Source organism: Mus caroli, chromosome 1 (genome assembly GCF_900094665.2).
Source record: "Mus caroli chromosome 1, CAROLI_EIJ_v1.1, whole genome shotgun sequence".
Taxonomy (NCBI): Eukaryota; Metazoa; Chordata; class Mammalia; order Rodentia; family Muridae; genus Mus; species Mus caroli.
In genome coordinates this window covers 22785541-22800754 of record NC_034570.1, presented here as the reverse complement: position 1 = coordinate 22800754, position 15214 = coordinate 22785541, and the positions used below count along the sequence as shown (strand labels likewise).

The 15214-nt window shown below is 34.7% G+C and overlaps 1 long non-coding RNA gene across 1 annotated transcript in view; it reads left to right on the top strand.

Annotated features, from left to right (window-relative positions):
* The first annotated feature begins 9150 nt into the window (after positions 1-9150).
* LOC110301147 overlaps positions 9151-15214 on the top strand; it is a 107691-nt gene continuing 101627 nt past the window's right edge. The window contains exon 1 of the long non-coding RNA XR_002378687.1: positions 9151-9202. This is a non-coding gene — a long non-coding RNA (uncharacterized LOC110301147). The remainder of the gene's footprint in view (positions 9203-15214) is intronic.

The window sequence follows — 15214 nt, the reverse complement described above, 5'->3', positions numbered from 1 at the left end:
AGAGAATAGGATTCAGAAAAATGTCATCTATATTAGATGACAATTGCATTGAATATGAAAATTACATTATTCAGGATGGCCACTATATAATATCTCTTCCAAGTTAGGAACATAGTGGCCTTTCATTATTACTATTTGTTCCTTTGTGAGTATTGTTAATCTTTTTTGGTGGTTTTTTTTTTTTTTTGCTTTTAATATTTTATTTAAATGAATAGGGTAAATTTGGAGGCATCAAGATACTAGACTCAAGGACTGTATAATGCCATAATAATCAAGATACCATAACAGTGCCATAACAGTGAACATCAATGGGGAAGAATAAATATGAAGTAAGTATTAAGTAACAGATCTGTATCTACAAGCAGCCAATGTCAGGAAGTCTCTAAAACCAAACAATGGAGAAATAATACATTTCAGGATTTTTTCCTCTTTTTCATAAAGAAATGAATGTTATAGATTATTGAGAAACTGTGAATGACTCTTTGTTTTGCTAATAAAGAACTGAATATTGAGAAAAAAAAAAAGAAGGAAAATGGCCATCACGCTCCTAGAAACAGGAAGAAATCAGGAGATGTTCTGCTTCCTCTCTGGCTTCTACTGGAGATATCCTTAGTTCTGGTTATATCAAGTTCTCTTCCCTCTCCATCTATTGTCTGTCTTTGGTGCACCAATCTGTCTTCATCCAATATGTCTTCATGTGTCAATGTCTTTTTTTTTCTTTTTCGTGTTTTGAATGATTGTTGTTCTATGTTTCATGTTCAAAAGAAAAAAATGGTTAAAATTTTATTTGCTCTCTATTCATCCCTTGATTTAGTTTAACTTGATTAGAAGGCAGTCTCAATTTGCCAGGCAGAAACTGATAAGTTGCACTGCACCCCTAGCTAGGAGTCAAGCACAGCAGGAAAAGCCCTGCCAGGAGAAGAAAAACTTCTTTTAAAGGGGTCAGCAGCATCTCAAGTTCTATGGCATGTAAGACGATGGCTTTTATTTCCAAGAAAAATCCTTGCAGTTGTGTTTATTGGACGCAGCAAGTGACAAGGGGCTTTTGTTTTCTTCTTCTTGAAATTACAGCTAGAAAAGGTAAAAATTTAATAGCTGAGTACTACTCCATTGTGTAAATGTATCACAGTTTCTGTATCCATTCCTCTGTTGAGGGACATCTGTGTTCTTTCCAGCTTCTGGCTATTATAAATAGGGCTGCTATGAACATAGTGGAGCATGTGTCCTTNTTACCNGTTGGNACATCTTCTGGATATATGCCCANNAGAGGNATTGCTGGATCCTNCNGTAGTACTATGTCCAATNTTCTGAGGAACNGCCAGACTGATTTCCAGAGTGGTTGTACAAGCTTGCAATCCCACCAACAATGGAGGAGTGTTCCTCTTTCTCCACATCCTCACCAGCATCTGCTGTCACCTGAATTTTTTATCTTAACCATTCTGACTGGTGTGAGGTAGAATCTCAGGGTTGTTTTCATTTGCATTTCCCTGATTATTAAGGATGTTGAACATTTTTTTCTGGTTCTTCCTAGCCATTCTTCATTCTTAAGTTGAGAATTCTTTGTTTAGCTCTGTATCCCCCACTTTTTAATGTGATTATTTGAATTTCTGGAGTCCAGCTTCTTGAGCTCTTTGTTTATATTGGATATTTGTCCCCTATCAGATTTAGGATTGGTAAAAATCCATTCCTAATCTGTTGGTGGCCTTTTTGTCTTATTGACAGTATCTTTTGCCTTACAGAAGCTTTGCAATTTTATGAGGTCCCATTTGTCGATTCTAGATCTTACAGCACAAGCCATTACTGTTCTGTTCAGGATTTTTTTCCCCTGTGCGCAAATCTTCGAGGCTTTCCCCAACTTTCTCCTCTATAAGTTTCAGTGTCTCTGGTTTTATTTGGAGTTCTTTGATGCACTTACATCTTGAGCATTCTACAAGGAGATAAAAACAGATCAATTTGCATTCTTCTACATGATAACCACAAGTTGTGCCAGCACCATTTGTTGAAAATGCTGTCTTTTTTTCCACTGGATGGTTTTAGGTCCCTTGTCAAAGATCAAGTGATGATAGGAGTGTGGGTTCATTTCTAGGTCTTCAATTCTATTCCATTGATCTACCTGTCTGTCGCTGTACCAGTGCCATTCAGTTTTTTATCACAATTGCTCTGTACTACAGCTTGAGTTCAGGCATGGTGACTTCAAGGTTTTCCAGGTTTTCTTGAGTATAGCCTTTTGTATTAGGATCTGATGATGTTTTGGATTTCCTCATGTTCTGTTATTATGTCTCTGTTTTCATTTCTGATTTTGTTAGTTAGGATACTGTCCCTGTGCCCTCTAGTTAGTCTTGCTAAGGGTCTATCTATCTTGTTGATTTTCTCAAAAACAAAAAAACAAAAAAAAACCGGCTTCTGGTTTGTATGAATCTTTACATAGTTCTTTTTCTTTCCACATGGTTGATTTTAGCCCTAAGTTTGATTATTTCCTGCTGTCTACTTCTCTTGCATGAATTTGCTACCCTTGGTTCTAGAACTTTTAGGTGTGTTGTGAGGCTGCTAATGTGCGCTCTCTCTAGTTTCTTTTTGGAGGAACTCAGAGCTATGAGTTTTCCCCATGGGACTGCTTTCATTGTGTCCCGTAAGTTTCAGTATGTTGTGGCTTCATTTTCATTAAACTCTAAATAAAAAGTCTTTAATTTCTTTCTTTATTTCTTCTTTGACCAAGGTATCATTGTGTAGAGTGTTGTTCAGCTTCCTCGTGAATGTTGGCTTTCTATTATTTATGTTGTTGTTCAAGAACAGCTTTAGTCAATGGTGATCTGATAGGAGGCATGGTACAATTTCAATACTTTTGTATTTGTTGGACTTGTTTTGTGACCAATTATATGGTCAATTTGGAAAAGGTACCATGAGGTGCTGAGAAGAAGGTATATCTTTTTGTTTTAGAATAAAATGTTCTGTAGATATCTATTAAATCCATTTGTTTCATAACTTCTGTTAGTGTCCATGTGTCTCTGTTTAGTTTCTGTTTCCAGGATCTTTCCATTGGTGAGAGTGGGGTGTTGAAGTCTCCCACTATTATTGTGTGTGGTGCAATGTGTGCTTTGAGCTTTACTAAAGTTTCTTTAATGAATGTTGCTGCCATTGCATTTGGAGCATAGATATTCAGAAGTGAGAGTTCATCTTGGAAGATTTTAACTTTGATGTGTATGAAGTTCCTGTCCTTGTCTTTTTTTTGATACCTTTGGTTTGGAAGTCAATTTTACTCAATATTAGAATGGCTACTCCAGCTTGTTTCTTTGGATTATTTGCTTGGAAAATTGTTTTCCAGCTTTTCACTCTGAGGTAATATCTATCTTTTTACCTGAGGTTCATTTCCTGTAAGCAGCAAAATGTTGGGTTCTTTTTGTGTAGCCACTCTGTTAGTCTATGTCTTTTTGGGGAATTGAGTCCATTGATATTAAGGGATATTAAAGAAAATTAATTATTGCTTCGTGTTATTTTTGTTAGAGTTGGGGTTCTGTTCTTGAGGCTGTGTTCTTTTAGGTTTGTTGAAGGATTACTTTTTTTGCTTCTTCTAAAGTATAGTTTCTGTCCTTTTGTTGGTGTTTTCCCTTTATTATCCTTTGAAGGGCTGGATTTGTGGAAAAATATTGTGTAAGTTTGGTTTTCTCATGGAATACTTTGGTTTCTCCATCTGTGGTCATTAAGAGTTTTGCTGGGTATAGTAGCCTGGGCTGACATTTGTGTTCTCTTAGGGTCTTTATAACATTTGTCCAGGATCTGCTCACTTTCATAGTCTCTAGTGAGAAGTCTTGTGTAAATCTAATAAGTCTGCTTTTATATGTTACTTGACCTTTTTCCCTTGCTGCTTTTAATATTCTATCTTTATTTACTGCATTTGTTGTTCTGATTATTATATTTAGGTAGGGATTTCTTTTCTGATCCAGTCTATTTGGAGTTCTGTAGACATCTTTTATGTTCATGGGCATCTCTTTCTTTAGGTTAGGGAAGTTTTCTTCTATAATTTTGTTAAAGGTATTTTCTGGCCCTTTAATTTGAAAATCTTCAGTCTCATCTACTCCTATTATTCATAGGTTTGGTATTCTCATTGTGTCCTAGATTTCCTGGATGTTTTGAGTTAGGATCTTTATGCATTTTGCATTTTCTTTCATTGTTGTGTCCATGTTCTCTATGGAATCTTCTGCATCTGAGATTATCTCTTCTATCTCTTGCATTCTGTTGCTGATGCTCTCATCTTTGGTTCCTGATTTCTTTCCTATCTCCAGAGTTGTCTCCCTTTGGGTTTTCTTTATTGTTTCTACTTCCATTTTTAGATCCTGGATGATTTTGTTCAATTCCATCACCTGTTTGGTTGTGTTTTCCTGTAATTCTTTAAGGGATTTTTGTGCTTCCTCTTTAAGGTCGTCTGCCTGTTTTGCAGTGTTCTCCTGTATTTCCTTAAGTGAGTTATTGATTTCCTTCTTCAAACCCTCAACCAGTATCATGAGATATGCTTTTAAATCTGAATCTTGTTTTTCTGGTGTGTTGGGGTATCCAGGATTCCCTGTGGTGGGTGTGCTGGGTTCTGATGATGCTGAGTGGTCTTGGTTTCTGTTAGTAAGTTTCATAAGTTTGCCTTTTGCCATCTGGTAATTCCTGACACTAGTTGTTATAGCTGTCTCTGGCTGGAGCTTGTTCCTCCTGTGATTCTGTTAGCCTCTGTCAGCACTCCTGGGAGTCCAACTCTTTCCTGAGTCTCAGTAGTCAGAGTACTCTCTGCAGGCAAGCTCTCCTCTTTCAGGGAAGGTGCACAGAGGTCTGCAGCTCAGCTCTGCCTCCTGGCTGAAGATGAATGCCCAAATGGGCCTTTTCCCAGAAGCTATGTTGCTTTTGCAGCCTGAGTGCTCTCCTGAGCAGACTGGTCTCTGAGGAACAAGATGGCATTCTCAACTGCTCCTGCTGTCAGAGCCCTCCCTGGAGGCCAAATCTCCCCTTGTGGGGAAAGTTCACAAAGAATTCTGGAGCTCAGTTCTGACTCCTGGCTGAAGATGAAAGCCTGAAAGGGGCCCTGTTGCAGAAGCTAAGTTGCTTATGCAGCCTGCATGCTCTCCTATACAAACTGGTCTATGAGGGACCCGGGATACAAGATCCATGCTTTCTTTTTTACCTGTTCTTGTAGCATTCATATAACTTTCCTTCAGTATTAAGTAATTTGCATAGTACATTTTGGAAATATATCAGGGTTCATTATTCCTTGTCATATTTTCTTCTCTACCTTGCCCTCACATCCTTTAACAAAGTTTCACCATTTCTTTTCCATACAACTACCTTAAACCTTATATCATTGCTTTTTATCTTTCTCCCCTTTGAAGTTCCTGCCCACAATATCTTCCTAGTTCCCAGAATTCAATAGATATTCCAAATGAAATATATGTATTTAAAATTCAAAGTCAGGATTCAAGAATGAGGTAACATTTATCTATATGAGTCTGGGTTAGGCCATTTATAATAATTGTTTAAAAATCCTGTACCTGTGAATTCCATAATTTTATTTTTCTAAACAGTAGAATAATATTCTGTTTTACAAATATAACTTTTATCAATCATTTCTAAGTTCATAGATAATTAGGCTGTTTCGACTTCCTGCTATTGTCAAAAGAGTACCAGTATCAACAAGTAATATGAGTAATATTTTTATAGAAAGTTATAGGTCCTTTGGGTATATGCCTCAGAGTATGTTATAAAGAGACCATGTTTCAGATCTATTTCTAGTTAGTTTATTTTTTTTTTTTTTTTTTTTTTTTTTTTTTTTTGTGGAAGTGCCACAATGATTTGTATAGTGTCTATACACCTTTCTACTCCCATTAGCCCTGAATAAGTGATCCCCTTTTGCCACACCTATATTTCACACACTTAATTGTTTCATTGATAGGCTGGTTCTTTGTTTTTAGTCTTAGCCATTATACCTAAGGTGAGATGAAATCTTAAAATTTGTTTTAAAATTCATTTCCCTGATAGCTAAGGGTATTTTTTATGTCAATTGACTGTAATTTGTTTTTCTCATCTTCTGGTGATGACAGCTCTCAGTTTACCATCACATAATGGTAATACCAAAGAGAGACTTTTTTATTTTATACTTTTAATCAATTACATATTCAAAAGTGACAACTAAAGCAAAAAAATTACTAATCATGAAGTAATCTTGCCCCAGCTATTTCTTTAAATTCAAAATAGAATTTATATATTTTAACATAATATTGATACTCAACTTCAGGGTTGTATTTCTCTCTGAATTAAATATTACATCTGATAATGCATAGAAAAATATTGAAATCCAGTTGTGGTATTTTACTATTTTCATGGTGTTGTCCTATTATTTTTCATGTACCACATGAATCATCAGAATCACATTAATGAGTAAGAAAGAAACAGGGTTAGATTTCTGTTTCAATATAGAAGGTTTGCATCATTTTTCTTTCTGAAGACACTCAATAAAAAAGAGATTAAGAACATGAACTTCAAGCAGCTTTTACATGGAATTGAAATATGATCCTGATTCCCACCCACATCCTTCTGTGGTCAGCTGTGGCTCCCTCGCTAATATATCTGGATATTGGCTGATATCTGCCAGGAGAGCAGTTAAATTCTTTGAGCAGCTTCTCAGTGGGGCTGAGATTTTAAAGTTTCTGTGTAATGGAGTGTATTACCATTTGCCATATGATGAGATAGCTTGTCTGTCAGCCAGGGAGCTGTTTAACGTTATATATAGGTCAAATGAGCCAAAAAGAGCAAGAGAAGAAGAATATTGAGTATCTTGAAAGCATTAGCTCAAACCTCAGAGTCAACCCCTACTTTTCTCCATGGCTGTGTGATATCTTCAGATGAAATTGATTTTGTATTATTGGAAGAACTAAGAGAAATGTATTTGAAATAAGTCCTTGAAGGGCATGAATTTTCCCTAAGGCTAAGTAAAATGGTTTATATATTCTACCACTAACGTTTTAAATTTTCAGCTAGGGTCAAATAATGTTCATGTTATTAAGAATCACTAAGTATTTTCTTCAGCTCACACTACTGTCTATTTATGAGTCACCATTCAAAGATGCTAAATTATAAAATTAAAATACTTTATCTTCCTCTTCCAAAGGCACCTTTAACATTAAGAGAATTGTATTAGATAGCCCATATGATAATGTTTTAGTAACTAAATGAGTGAAAGTTTAAAAAAAAAGAAATAGATTATGTTTCTTACTTGTAGGAAACATTCTGAAAATTTGGAAAATGAAATTATGTATCACTAATTCCAGTCCAGGTGGATTATGAAATTATAGATTTTATATATTTCTCATCAGGTATTTTGTTTTATCAAAAAATAATGTTGATTACCCATACGCAAATATTATACCTCTTAATTTGATATTAATTTTACAATAATTGTGATGGCTCCTCCTGGTTATTAGCTTGATTATATCTGCAATTAACTATAAGCCAGAAATAGAGGCCACACCTGTGATCCTGATCATGAGGATGGAAGACAGGTTTCTGGCCTGGATCTAGACATGGAGCTTTGGATCCATAGTAGCCATGAAAACCTTAGACCATGGCAAGGTAGTAAACATCTTTAATTCCAGGAGACTAAGGCACACAGAGTTCTGAATTCAAAGTCAGCCCAGGAAAAAGCAAGTTGTAAATCCAGGTTTGGCATGTACTCGCATTTAATCTGAGCCACACCTTCTGTTGTTGGCCTACATAAAAATGAGGATATGTTCTTACTTGCCAGAATATATGGCAAGTTGGAGGTTACTTGTACAGAAGACCAGATTAAACAGCTACCCTTATGGGATTGAGCAATTACTAGCCTCTTGGACTTCATATTCACAGCTGTCCATTTTTGGGTTAGTTGGACTACAGACTGAAAATCATTACAATAAATTCCCTTCATACGCAGAGATGTTCCATAAGTTCTGTGACTCAAGAGAACCCTGACTCAGGACAGTAAATATTGGTATCCAAGAACCATGATAAAAACTATTATAGAATACTGAAATTTAAGAAAGTATTTTAAAATATCTAAGAATGTTTGGCAAATGTTACTCTGTAACTTTAAACAGAAGTCACTGAAGACTTGTATAGGCTTGGACTGGATAAAAGCCTGTCTGTTTTTGCAAAGGATAAGAGTTGGTTCAAACATCTATATAGGGCAGCTTGCACTGTCTTGGACTCCAGTTCCATGAGATCTGATTCCTTCTGCTGGCCTCTGAAGACCTCTGTTCATATATCCATATATATATATATATATAGATAGATAGATAGATAGATAGATAGATAGATAGATAGATAGATAGATAGATATAGAGTGTATATATATATACACTCTACAAAATTTTAAAAATAAGTTAAAAACACAAATATAATTTTCAGTATATTTATTTTTAGCCTGCATTTCTGAAACTTCTTTATCACAAAATACTCTGAGATTCTTAATTCAAAAGTAACTACGGTACAGACAATTTCATTTCAGTTCCATGCAGCAAGTGTTTCTATTTGATAATATTTTAAAAGTAGCAGTAATTGACTGATTGACTTCTTATTCATGGAAGTGGAGTATGAAGCTTCCTAATCTGTTCTGCACACTCCTTCCAAGAATGCCAAAAATTAAACCATTTTTAGAGGCAATTTGCCAAGTAGCTTTTGATATTCCCTACTTTTTGTAGTATCCATCAAAGAAAACCCAGTGAGAGCAAAGGAATTGCCATGCAAATGAAGACTTAAAAAATATTGAAGTAGTAAATGGGAAACATTTCCCATATCAACTAATTATTACAATACAGAAATAAATATCAAAAATACTATGGAAAATTATATATACCTCTACAAAGAGTTGGAGCCAGTCATACAAAAAGAAAGTTGCTCATGTAAGGAAATATTCTATTCTTTCAGGTACTTCAGAGAAAGAATAATAAAACGAGTGTGAAAATCATGGAAAATGTTGATGAAAGTACTGTACCTGATACACAATTATCCAATATAAAATTGTCTTGTATTTTAAAAACTTTTTTATTGAAAATATATTATTTTGTCATATAAGCATTCTGACTACAGTTTTCCCTCCCTCTACACCTCCCACCTCACCCAACTCCAACCAGCCAAGATCTACTCCTCCAACTTCTTCACTTCTGTTCTTGATGTTCTCTACTTGAAATATATGGTAAATATTATTTTATTCAATGTTATGAGTAGATATATGTATATACTATAATGTAATAAGTTAAGTTATATGAGTACATATATAGATACATATATATGCTATAATATAATATATAAGTATGTTATAAATCTATAATGTTGTAATAAATTAATAAATAATTGTGACAGATTTGAATTTGGTAAAGTTAAATATGTAAGAAGGATATAAAGTAGTATCATCATTCTATCAATATCTTGATATTAAAATATAAATATATGCTTACTAAGCATAATTTTAGTGAAGCTATATAAAATTAGTGAAGATGGATTAATAATATGATTTGCTTTAATTTTACTTTTTTTGTATAAGTTTGCAGTATACTAATTTTTTGTTGAATATCATAGTATTAATTGGAAACTAGCAGTGTAACTGTGCAAGAGATTCTAAAATATACATTGATTTAAAGGAGTGTGCGTGAAATGTTAATCAAAGGCATCAAGTTGAAAGATTCAAATCAATTAAATAAGCCACTGATATTACACAGATATTTTAGTTACATTTGGCAGAATAAAATAAGACATAGGAGAAGCAAAACCATTGAGATTGAACTTCAGAGTGCTTATGATGAGATTTCTGAAGAAGTCCTCTGAACCTCTATCTTCATATTTTGGAGTGAATACAGAGCTGCTTACCTCAGAAATGCTACAGCACTGAATGTAATAGTGTATGAGTTGTCATGCCATAAATCTCTAGTTAACATTTTATTGTTATTTTGTTAATTTACAAAGCCTAGTTTAGAGGGTAGATCTTCATAATTCTTTGGCAAAACACTATTTTCTTCTGCTACAAATTTTTACATAGTGAATAGAGATTGACTGTGTTTATGTTTACCATTACATGGAAAACACCTATACTTGGTATTGTACTTGCTTTGCTATCATATTACAGTGATTTGCAGAGAAAAATGCAAAACAATATTTAGGAAATAAGTAAAATAAAGCTGTAAAGAGTATAAAGGAGACTTAGTAGGAAAATGAACAACTCCTAGTATTTTTAGCTTTCCATAATATAGACTGTAATTTATAAATGCACCATATATACCTTGTTTTTGGAATAAAGTTCATTTTGAAAATTCAATAAATGTTTTTCTAAACTACCAGAAGTGACAGTACTGTTTGAGGGCACAGACATATACTGTAATTACTTTTTCAATCAGGGGGTGATTCAATCTATCTATAAAATGTACAAAATAAATTTATAAATTTGCACCAATTTATCAATCCTACAGACTAAGGATAGTGTTATGAATAAATATAAAGCTGATTCTCCTACCTTAAAGTTTATAGATATTATTTTATACCTGTGGCATATTATTCTTGCTTATTCTTTTCTTAGTCACCTTTATTGCTTTCTTGCATGACATTAGGGATATTTTCCATGCATTGGAGCAATCTTCATGACATTTTCTAAGTCTAACCAGTCTGTGCTCTGCAAAGTCATGAAACCAAACAACTCAATAACATACATAATAAATTCTTATTGAAACTAGTTTTTTTATTAACACTGAAACAGCTTCTGTAAACCTCATTCATGCTCATTTGAACACCAGATATCTGGGAGATTACTCTGCCCAGGAGTGTTTACTAGAATTTGAAACGTAGAAAAGTAGCTTAATTTTTAATAAAAACATCCCTTTGAAATAGGATTTATTGCTTTATTCTTGATGTATGTATATAAGTCTAAGTGAGAGAATACCATTTGTATGTGGGTACAATTCATTCCCTTGGAACTGGAGTTATAGAAGGTTGTGAGGCATCCAGCATGGGTGCTAGCCACCAAATTTAAGTCTTCCTTAGTAGAGCAAGTTCTCATAACCACTGCACTATTACTTTAAGCCTTAATGCATATTTGAATTCTTCAGTCAAATAAATAGTAAATATTATGATAACAAGGTTATTTTGGTTAATAAACTCATACCATTTTTGGCATAATGATAAAAATCACAACAAATATATAAATTTTGTCATTAAATATTTTATTTTATTAATTTTATATTGATTGTATGGTTTTGCTACATGTATGACGGTGTATCATTGTGTGCCTTATGCCAATGGAGTACAGCAGAGCAAATCAGATCCCTTGAAATTGTAATTGCTAAGAGCTGTGAATAACCATGTTGTTACTAGAAATGATATTCTAGTACTCTGGAAGAGCATCCAGTGTTTTCAACTACTGAGTACTCCTAAGTCCCAATTTTGTCAACACACACACACACACACACACACACACACACACACACACAGAGGGGTCTATTTATCTACTATCTATCTATCTATCTATCTATCTATCTATCTATCTATCTATCTACCTACCTATCTACCTACCTATCATCTGTCTTATATATATATATATATATACATATATATAGTAGGCTGTATATTTATGTATGTATATGTGTGTATGTATCTATCTATCGATCTATCTATTGATCTGTCATCCATCTCTCTATCTCTCTATCTCTCTATCTATCTATCTACCTAGATAATGTTTACTATCACACTAGTTATAGAGTTTTTGAGATCATTCACCAAACATCTTACATCATCAGATTTCCACTTGATGGAAAAGAATCAGACACAAAGAACAGAATTTGGAAGAATACACACATGCTTAGAAAGCCTTAGGAAAGCTGTATATGAACACATGAAGAGAAGCTTCATTAAAATCTCATACTATGGGGGCTAGGAAGGGGTAGAGATTCTGTAATAGCTCGTGATGGTAAGAATTTATAAAATTTTTAGTAAGCACTACTAACATAGTTTTCTGTCTCTGTATGCAGAAAGACATTCATGTGAAAAGAGGAGAGTCAAAAGTTCCTACTGAGTCAATGAATAGGAAGTTAGAAGGTGTATAGCATAGAGGAAATGAGGTGAAGATCACTTATTGCCATCACCAGGGTTTCCCAGTGCAACACTTTATCCTTGGCTGCTTTACAAATCTACAAACATTGTTATAGCTTCTCCTACAAGCTAAGAAAGAAGGTAGGACTACAAAACAAAATCCATTTTAAAAATGTCTTAGAAAGCAATGACACAATAGCGATGATGAAAACTAATTATAATGAAGGAACAACTTCAAAAATCATAAGGGTAGAACAGGCAGCCTCTGGAGGTAGGAGGTGGAGAGACCCTCCAGAAGGTACTAGATACCTGGGATGTGAGAAACTCTTAGGACCCAAAGGGAAGGACCCTAGATGAAATGCTCTACAGTGCAGAGGAGGGAACTTGTAAAGCCTACCTCCAGCAGAAAGACAGGGCATCAAGTGAAGGATGTGAGGTTTCCAGCCCACAATAAAAACTCTGACCCACCATTTTTTGTCTGAAAAGAAAATTACAGGGATGGAAATGGAGAAGAGGATGAGGAGGAAAAAAAAGTTCCAGTGACAGGCTCAAAGTGGCATCCAGCTCAGGAGGAGTCTCCAAGGCCTGACACTATTACTGAGGCTATGGAGTGCTCACAAAAAGGGACCTATCCTGACCACACTCTCAAAGACCAATAAGCAGCTGAAAGAGTCAGATACAGATATTTGCATCCAACCAATGGACAGAAGATAGTGACAACTGTGGTTGAATTATGGAAAAACTAACAGAAGCTAAGGTAGAGGGCATCCCTGTAGGAGGAGCAGTAGACTCAGTTAACCTATACCCCTGAGATCTTTCAGACACTTGACAACCAACCAGGCAGCATACATCAGCTGATATCAGGCCCCCAACACAGATACAGCAGAGAACTGCCAGATCTGGGTTCAGTAAGAGAAGACGCACCTAACACTCAAGAGACTGGAGGTCCCAGGGATTTTAGAGGTCTGGTGGGTTGGAAGGTAGGGGTGGGGTCATCATCACAGAGAGAGGAGACAGGGAAGAGGTATGGGAGGTGGAACAATCGGAGGGTGGACTGGAAGGGGAAGAAAATCTGGAGTGTAAAATTAAAGATTAACTTAAAAGAATGTATATATGTATATGTGTATATGTGTATATGTGCATATGTGTATATGTGTATATGTGTGTATGTGTGTGTGTATGTGTATATATATAATGTATATATGTATACATTATTAGTTATCATCATTGCAGGGTGTAGGTATTAAACTTGGATTATATCACAAAATTACCATCCATTTATATTTCTCATATTCATGGAAAGCTGTGTTCTTTGACAAACTACTGGGGATGCTTCCACTTTCAAATAAACATACTACAGTTTCTCCCCCAAATTATATAAATTGATGAAATATAATTTAGAAATGTATCAAATTGGGTTTCATTATTTAAGTAGATTTAATACCTGTTTATTTATGAAGTAAGAGAGATCAACATTTTTAACTCACATTATACACTATAGCACTTAGCAAGTGAATTTTATAGAAATGTAAAAACTTTAAGGTTCCAGAGGTTGAGACTGAATCAATTTGGGCCCATTTACCAATACTTATACACAGTTCTGTACAAGTTATTTTATGGAATATTGCTGATATTAAATATTTAAAAATCACTAAAAAATTATTTCAAGTATTTTAGATAATTTATGATAATATTCCAAAAATGCGTTCATACCAAGTATGATGGAATTTTCATAGTTTCCACACAAGTAGACTAAACTGAAATTTATTAAAAGTGAAAAATGACAAGAAATTTATGTAAAGTAATACACAACAAAAGTCTAATTAGAAAGATCAATTTGTATGTAGGAATTCTATAGGATATTAAGAAACATATTGAAAATTTAAAGCACTGGTATTCCTTCTCATTATAAGGAAAGTTAAAAATGTAGTATAAAGCAACAATATAGAGATGTTTATACTATATTGAGAAATTTCACATACATATACTGGATATGAATTTTACTTTCTTTTTAGAGACAAGGTGTTCCTTTTCCAACTACACTCAAACAATAATTTTTAGCCTAAAGTTATGCATATAATGAGCTCAGGTTCCCAAGTAAGTTTATAATTTAGCATACTTTACCTACTATTATGAACTTGCACAAGGAAAATGAAGATTAATCCTGGGATTGGGGAAGCTCCCAGGACTCAATGTCGGTGACATTAGCTGAAATGCCCAATACTGAGGATATGGAACCTGAAGAGATCGCTTCAGAAGTCAAATAGGACCCCTATTGGATAGTTGGAGACATCAATCCACCTACAGAACTTTTGATACCAAATTGCTCCTATATAAAAGAAATGCAGGGACAAAAATGGAGCAGAGAGTGAAGGAATGGCTTAACAGTGTCAGTGACAATTTGGGATCCATCCCACAGGTAGGCACCAGTACCTGAATATTAGTGATGGCATGTTGTGATTCCATAAGGACCCTAGTATGACTGTCCTCTGAAAGGTTCTACCAGCAGCTGACTGAGATAGATACAGACACTCACATCCAAACATTGTGCAGAGATCAGAGAACCCTATGGAAAAGCTAGGGGAAGGACTGAAGGAACTGAAGGGGATGGCAAACCCATAGGAAGACCAACAGTGTCAACTAATATGGATCCCTGAGAGCTCCCAGAGAATGAGCCACCAACAAAAGATCCCCAGGACATTAATAGCCTAATCCTGTGGATACTTGATGCCCCAGGGTGGGGTAAGATGGTGGGAGGGAGGACCCTCTCAGAGGTAAAGGGGAGAGGGATGGGGGAAGGAACTCTGAGATGGAAATGGAAAGGCAGCATTTGGGATGTAACTAAATAAAATAATTAATTAAAATAAAAATAATATTTTAAAACTTATGCAAGGAATTTAAGTTAGAATAATCATGATTTCTGTGGAAAATAATTGATATTTGATTTAATTTGAGAATAAAGTAGTAAGATATATATGTATATGTGTGTGCATGTTGAGATAAATTGATTCATATGTAATTTTCTTTTTTTTTTCTTTTTAATATTTTTATTACATATTTTCCTCAATTACATTTCCAATGCTATCCCAAAAGTCCCCCATAGCGCCCCCCACTTCCCTACCCACCCATTCCC